Source organism: Propithecus coquereli, unplaced genomic scaffold (assembly GCF_000956105.1).
Source record: "Propithecus coquereli isolate 6110/MARCELLA unplaced genomic scaffold, Pcoq_1.0 Scaffold10, whole genome shotgun sequence".
Lineage (NCBI taxonomy): Eukaryota > Metazoa > Chordata > Mammalia > Primates > Indriidae > Propithecus > Propithecus coquereli.
The window spans coordinates 3,217,351-3,226,196 of NW_012133858.1; the positions used below are offsets into that span (position 1 = coordinate 3,217,351).

Sequence of the window (8,846 nt, forward strand, 5' to 3'; positions counted from 1 at the left end):
TTTATTTATTTATTTATTTTAGAGACAGGGTCACACTATGTGACCCCAGCTGGAGTGCAATGGCCCTATCATAGCTCACTATAACCTCAAACTCCTGTGCTCAACCAATCCTCCTGCCTCAGCTTTCCAACAAGCTGGGACTACAGACACTCACCACCACGATCGTCTAACATTTTTTTTTTTAATTTTGTGGAGATGGGGTCTCACTATGTTGTTCAGGGCAGTCTCAAACTCCTGGCCTCAAGCGATCCTACCGCCTCAGTCTCCCAAAATGCTGGGATTACAGACATAGCCACCACACTGACTCTTGTGATTAATTTACATGTTCAGAATGTTTGGTTTTCCTAAAGACAGACAAGTGTCAAATTATGCCACATGTTTAATTTTTTATGTACTTTTATATATTTTATCATCCAAGGGGATTATTCTATACAATTTTATAAAATTGTGGAAATTATAAGCCATGAGGGTATTTACAGCATACCTGACCCCAAATCTTCATTTGATGTTTAAAGAAATAGCAAGGGGCCAGGAGCGGTGGCTCATGCCTGTAATCCCAGCACTTTGGAGGCCAAGGTGGAGGGAAGGAGGGAACAAGGAAGGAAGGAAGGTTTTTTATGGCTCTTACTCTGAGTGAAGTTCCCGGTTTGCATTATAAAGGACAAGTAAAATTCCAATAGAACAGCCACACATATTTCTGGCTTAAAGAATGAGAAGAAAGACTTTGGGACAAACGTAACTGCCTGAACATGAGGAGGGAAATCAAAGAGAAGAGAAGGAGTATTGGCAAGAAGGAACCCTAAATTCTATGTTTAAACTTAGCCCAAATTTCAGGCAAAACAATAAACTATATATTGGAGGGGCTGAATCAAAACAGCCCAACTAAGGCAAAAATAAGTAAACTGAGTTTTGAGTAGCTATCTATCATAGGCCAGAGTTTATAGTTTGAGTCCAACTTGTTGGCTGATAAAAAGTAGAATTTTAGGAATAACAGAATAGGATCTCAAGAACACAACATTTACAACATCTACAATTCAATACAAAATTATTCGCCCCATAAAGAAATAGGAAAATATAACCCATTCTCAAGAAAAAACAAAAAACACAATCAACAGAGACTGACCGCAAAATGATACAGATTTTGAAATTAGCAAACAACAATTTTAAAGAAGGCATTACACCTATGCTTAGAACATGAATGAATGTGCTCATAATTTTTGAAAAGATAGAAAATCTAAGTATAGACAAAGAAAATATAATAATGAACCAACTTGAAATTCTATATATAACTAAAGAGCAGAATTACCTAAAATGAAAAATTGAATGGATGGGCTTAACAGTAGAATATAGATAACAGAAGAAAGTCTTGGCAAACTTGAAGACAGATCAACAGAAACTATCCAATCTGAAGACTGAAGAAGAAATAGATTAAAAAAAAAAAAAAAAGAATACAACCTCAGGGACATGCAGGGCAATATTAAAAGGCTGAAATTACCTGTAACTGGAGTGCCAAGAGAGAAGAAGGACAGAATAGGAAGAAAAATTCTTTTAAGAAGTGGCCAAAATTTTCCTAAACATAAGGGTATACACGCAAGGAATTCAACAAAAGCATGTGAGGAAATGGCCAAAAAAATCCAATAACTAAGTATATCACAGACAAGGATTTTAAAAAGTCTTAAAAGCTCCATGGAAAAATGATCCTTTACATACAGAGGGACAATAATTTGAATGACTACTGATCAACTATTGGGGAAAAAAATGCAGGTCAGAAGACAGTGAAATATCTTCTTTAAAGTCCTAAAAGAAAAACTATCAATCTAGAATTATATATCCACTAACAAATATTATTTAAGAATAAAAGCAAAATAAGACATTTTTAGATAAGAAAAAACAAAGAGAATTTTCTCACCAACAGACCTGCACTGTAAGAATACTAAAGGCTGAAGAAAAATGACATCAGATGGAAACTTGATCATCAGAGAGGAAAAAAGCATTGCAAATGGTAAATATATGGGTAAATATTAAGGTCAATATTTTCCTCTTAATGTCTTTCAAATACACATAACTGTTTAAAGCATAAAAGTTAAAATTATGTGCTGGGCTTATAATCTTTGTTAATATAATACATACAGCAACTATGACACAAAGAATAGGGTGAGGGTATATGATTATAAGGTTTCTACTTTAGGTGAAGTGGTACAGTATCAACTCCTTAACTGAAAAGTTAAGGATGCATTGTACTTCCTAGAGCAACTACTTTAAAATTTTTTTTTTTTTTTTATTCCAGGGTTTTGGGAGGGTACAAACATTATAGTTACACTTTATGTCTTTGCCTCACCCAAATGCGGGTTAAAGGCATGCCCTTCCCTCCAACGAAAGATGTAAGAGACTTATACAGGGAGAACTACAAAACACTAAAAAAAGAAATTGTAGAAGATGTAAACAGATGGAAAAACCTACCTTGCTCATGGATTGGTAGAATCAATATCGTTTAAAATGTCCATACCTACCTAAAGTGATCTACAGAATTAATGCAATCCCTATCAAAATCCCATTATCATTCTTCACAGATCTGGAAAAAATAATTCTACGCTTTGTATGGAACCAGAAAAGACCTCGTATAGCCAAAGCAATCTTAAGTAAAAAGAACAAACTGGGAGGTATCAGTTTACCAGACTTTAAGCTGTACTACCAGGCTATAGTAACCAAAACAGCTTGGTACTGGTACTTTAAAAAATTTTATCACTAAACATCTAGTAGAAGACTTTTGCTTCTGCTGAAGATATAGTAACATGGAACAGATTTTTTTTCTTCTCCCTGAAACAACAACAACAAAAAAACCACACAAAATAATGAAATAATAATTTTCGAAATACCGGGTATCAAGCAATGAAGGACAGTAATCCCAGAGAGGCAAGGAACAAATAAAGTGAGCCCTACAATTGACGAAGCTTAATACCTTAAGAAGAGTTTCTAGGCTATGGTCAAAGAAGAGGGAACCTAGCAAAGCCTGGTGGACTACCTGAGTTGACAAGACAGAGATAAGACTCAAAGAAGAGCAAGATGGCTGGAGTTTCACAGAATAGAACACCAGACAGGAGAAACTCACATAAAAAGAAAACTCTAGAGACCTGCAGAGGGTCTCCAACAAATAAATGTTCAGCAGAGTACAGAGCAGCATATGAATGTGAGGAAACTATTCAGGGCTACCTAAACTACCCAAAACTATCTATCTGAAGAGATTAGAGAACAGCACTTGGCACTCATACAGGGCCTGGAAGACTGCCAGTTTCCACAGCCAAATGTGAAAAAACTTAACACTTCACAGGGCATCGAGTAGAATACTAAGCTACGTTTTGCCTCAGTAGTAAGGAGCATTGATTCAAATCTCCTCCTAATAAATCAAAGAAGACCTGAAAGGATTAAACTTTTTTCAAATAACTGAATCCCATAAAAAAGCTCCAAATATGTTAATAAAACAAAGATATCCATCGTCCATAATGTCTGGCAACCAAAGTAGGAGGAAAATATAAGCCACAATGAATAATCAATTGAAACAGACCCAGTATTGACACAGATGTTAGAATTAAAAGGTAAAGACATATAAAACAATTGTTATAACTGCATTACATATATGCAGAAAGTCAAATAAAAACGTGAATGGTATTTTTTAAAAGCCCAAATCAAACTTCTAGAGAAGAAAATTACAATGTTTGAGACTGAAAAAATATACTAGAACAGATTAACAGTTTGGACATTGCAAAAGAAAAGATTAGTGAACTTGAAGAAATAGAAACAAAGTAAAACAGAAAAAAAGAATCAAAAATATTAAAAGAGCATCCATGAGTTCTGGAACAACTTCAAGTAACCTAATATACGTGTAATTGGAGTTCCCAAAGGAGGGGCAGAGGTCAGAAAAAATATTTGACTAATTAATGGCAGAAATTTTTCCAAAATTGATAAAAGCCATAAACAGAGATTCAAAAGGCTCAATGAACCCCAAGCACAAGAAAAATGAAGAAAACTATACCAAGTTAGATCATAATCCAAAAGCTCAAAAACAGCGGTAAAATCCTAAAAACAGCCAGGAAAAAAAAAGAGAAAGAGAAAGATGACAGCAGATTCCTTGTCAGAAACAAAATACAAGAAAGAAGACAGTAGAGTAATATCTTTACAGCACATAATAAACTGCCAATGTAGAAATCTAGTCAGGAAAAATACCTTTCAACAATAGTGAGATAAAGATGTCATCAGACATACAAGTGTTAAAAGAACCCATGACTAGAAGACTTGTATACACATGTGCGTGCGCGCACACACACACACACACACACACACACACACACACACAAATTAAAGGAAATCCTTCAGGCAGAAGGAAAATAATACCAGTTGGAAATATGAAACCAGGGTTTGCCAAACTTTGGAGGCTTTCCACTTATTTTTGTAAATAAAGTTTTACTGGAACATAGCCACAACCATTTGTTTACCTTTGCTCTATGTCTGCTCTTGCTCTACAATGGTAAATTGAGTAGTTGCAACAAAGATTATATGACCCACAAGGCCTGCAATATTTACTATTTGGTCCTGTATAGAAAAGGATTGCTAACCCCTGATCTACTCCTAAAGAATGAAAAGTATCAGAAATGATAACTGCAATGGTAGTTAAGATTTATTTTCTTATTATTTGACTCTCCTTAAAACATAAACATAGATGCTTTATTGGTAATAGCCAAAAACTGGCAACAACCCAAACTGTTCATCAATAAATGGATAGACAAACGTGTATGTACAATATATTCAACAATACAACAGAATGAACTATTGCTAGACACAACATTAGGATGAATCTCGAAATAAGTATGTAGTGAAATAAACCAATAAAAAAGTACATATAATTTATATACAATTCTAAAAAATAAAAACTAATCTATAATGACATAAATCAGATCAGTAGTTATCTGGATGGGGGAAGATGTGAGGAAGAGATTAAAAAGGGCACGAGGAGCCGGGCGCGGTGGCTCATGCCTGTAATCCTAGCTCTCTGGGAGGCCGAGGCGGGCGGATTGTTTGAGCTCAGGAGTTCGAAACCAGCCTGAGCAAGAGCGAGACCTCCGTCTCTACCAAAAATACAAAGAAATTAATCGGACAACTAAAAAATACATAGAAAAAATTAGCCGGGCATGGTGGCGCATGCCTGTAGTCCCAGCTACTCGGGAGGCTGAGGCAGAAGGATCGCTTGAGCCCAGGAGTTTGAGGTTGCTGTGGCACTCTAGCACGGGCAACACAGTGAGACTCTGTCCCAAAAAAAAAAAAAAAAAAAGGGCACGAGGAAACTTCTAGAGATGATGAATATGTTCACTTTCTTGATAATGGTGATTGTTTTATAGGTTTACATATGTCAAAACTTATCAAATTGTATATTTTAAATGTGTGCAGATTACTGTATGTCAAGTATACCTCTAATAGAGGTATTTAACAGGAAGTCAATAGATAAATGAAAATAAAAATCAAAAAATTTCAAATTATCACACAGAAGGCAGGAAAGGAGAAGAGAAATCAGAGAGGAAAACAAAGAAAGCAAAATGGTAGACCTAAATCCAATCATATCAATAATTACATTAAAAGGACAAAACACTTCAATTACAAAGCAGAGATTATGAGAAGAAATAAAAAAGCATGACCCAACTATACATTGCCTTCAAGACACTCACTTTAAAGAAAGAGGTAAGTTGAAAGTAAAGGGATAGAAAAGAATATACTATGCAAGCAATAAACCTAAGAAGACTAGAGTTCTTTTATTAATATCAGATACAACAGAATTTCAAGTAAAGAAGTATTACTAGAGACAGAGCAACATTTTGTAAACCATAAATAGGAATAATTTATCAGAAAGACAAAATCGTAAGTGTATATGTACTTAATAACAGATTAAAATTATGAAGAAGGAAACAGTGACAGAATTAAAAGGAGAAATAGATAATTCCACAATCATAGTTGGAGATTTCAATGTCCTTAGCAACTGTTTCAACAACTACACAAAAATCGGTCAAGATAAAGATAATCTGAATAACTTCAATCTAAGTGATACTTTTAGAACACTATATCCAATAACTACAGAATACACATTCTTTATAAGTACATTGTATATTCTTCACATTGTTCACCAAGATACCATATGCTGTGCCATAAAAATAAGTCTATAAATTTCAAAGAACTGAAATCATATAGAACATATTCTCTGATCACAATGAAATTAAATTAGAAATCAATAATAATAATATATCTAAAAATGAAACCAAATATGTGTATATTCTACATTTCTAAATAATCCATGGCCAAAGAAGAAATCACAAGGAAAATTTTAAAAATCTTCAAAAACTGAATAATAAAAAAAACCCATAACATAATAAACTGTGTGCTTAGAGGGAATTGTGTAACTTTAAATGTTTATATGACAAAGAAGATCTGAAATCTCTGATATAAAGTTTTGCCTTCAGGAGGTATAAAACAAAGAGCAAAGTAAATACAAGTAGAAAGAAAGACTAACCAGTGGAAATCATGAAAGTGAAAACAGCAACAGAAAAAATTAACAAGGCCAAAAGTTTGTTCTTTGAAACTATTAAAAAAAACCCAGCTGAATAAATTCTAAGTAGACTAATCAAGAAAATGAAGCACAAATTAACAATAACAGGGATTAGGGTAGGGGTAGGTAACACTATGGTTTGCAGGCATTAAAAGGATAAAAAGTAAAAAAAAAATGATATAAATAACATTATGACAAAAAATTGACATTTGCAAACCACCCCCCCAAAAACCCAAACCAAAACTGACATATAAAAGAGAAAATCTTATTAGCCTTATATCCGTAAAAGAAATTAAATTCATTATCAAAAACCTTCCTACAACTCCAGACACTTCACCAAAAGAATATATACCAAGAATCTCAAGGAAAAGTGTTCAACATCATTTGTCATCAGGGAAATGCAAATTGAAACCATAATGAGATACCACCACACACCCATTTAGAATGGCTAAAACTTTTAAACTGACAACACCAAATCTTGGAGAAGATGTGAAGCAACTGGAACTCTCATATTTTATGTGGGAGTATAAAATGGTATAATCATTTCGGAAAAAGATCTGACAGGTCCTCATAAAGCTAAACACATACACACTCCATGGCCCAGCAATTCCTCAACAAGTATATTTACTGAAGATAAATGAAAACATATGTCCACATACATACTTATATGAGACTGTTCACAGTAGCTTAATTCATAATAGCCAAAGCATGAAAAAGCCCAGATGTCCATCCATAGGAAAATGCAGGACAATCATGCAAAAGGAAAATGCAGCACATTCATAAAATGGAATACTCCTCAGAAACACAAAATAATAAATTATAATATGTGCAACAATATGGATGAATCTCAAAACATGCTGAGTCAAAAATGCTCTACACAGAAAAGTACATATCGTAAGATTACATTTATACGATTTCATAAAACAGGCAAAATAAATTTCTGGTGAAAGAACAGAAATTGCCTCTGGTAGAGAGAAGTAAGTTGACTGTAAAGGGTATGAGAATACTTTGTAGGGTAATGGTAAGGTGATATATCTCAATAGGGGTTTGGGTAACACAGGTGTATACATCTGACAAAGCTCAATGAAAGGTATACTTAAGATTTGTGCATTTAATGGTTTGTAAATCCTACCTCAAAAGAAAAAGAACTATAAACAAATATTGAAATCTAGTCAATGATACGTATGCTGACATATTTGGAGAGAAATGTCCACAATTTACTGTGAAGTGTATAAAAAAATTAAGAGGAAATGATGGACAGAGGAATGAATAAATGGATAGGTATTTGATAAAACAAATATAGAAAAGTATAGGCCGGGCACGGTGGCTCACACCTGTAATCCTAGCTCTCTGGGAGGCCGAGGCGGGCGGATTGTTTGAGCTCAGGAGTTCGAGATCAGCCTGAGCAAGAGCGAGACCCCGTCTCTACTAAAAATAGAAAGAAATTAATTGGACAACTAAAAATATATAGAAAAAATTAGCCGGGCATGGTGGCGTATGCCTGTAGTCCCAGCTACTTGGGAGGCTGAGGCAGGAGGATCGCTTGAGCCCAGGAGTTTGAGGTTGCTGTGAGCTAGGATGACGCCACGGCACTCTAGCCCAGGCAACACAGTGAGACTCTGTCTCAAAAAAAAAAAAAAAAAAAGAAAAAAGAAAAGTATTAATGATAGAATCTAGATGGTGGGTATACAGATGTTCACTAAAACCCTTTTTCAATTTATTTGAATGATTGGAAAATATCTTAACAAAACATTGGAGGAAAAAGCTGAGAATGGAAGAATAGAAGAGATTGGAAAGCCTAGACGCTAGAAACCAAGAAGGAAAAATTTTTATCACTGCACAGTACTGCCCAGGGACCACGGAATCCTGCTGGCCAATACATCTGTCAGTTTGGAATGGTATAAGCTTATGAGAGAGATGGATGAATCCAGTTATCCCAGCTCAACATTAGTCAATTAATATCACCAAACTCACTCCCCTTGTTCTGATACCATGACTCAATAAGCAGCCTTCTAGTGACTGTAATCTTGTTTTCTACAGAGATTTTTGTAGGAAGAGGGAATATATTAGCCAATCAGCAACCATTTGGCAATTAAATTTTTTACTGTTAATTAATTAATGGGAGCAATATGCTTTCTACATAGACTTAGAATGACTTGTGCACACTAAACCTGATCAAATCTACATTTAAAATTAACTTCTGAACTAGGAAAACTGATTATAAATGCATAAGTAGTGATTCACCCCCAATGCAAATTCT

General features: G+C 34.6%; 1 protein-coding gene across 5 annotated transcripts in view; it reads right to left on the reverse strand.

Annotated features, from left to right (window-relative positions):
- GOLGB1 (golgin B1) overlaps positions 1-8,846 on the reverse strand; it is an 87,661-nt gene that overhangs the window by 45,274 nt on the left and 33,541 nt on the right. The gene's annotated exons all lie outside the window — the stretch shown is intronic.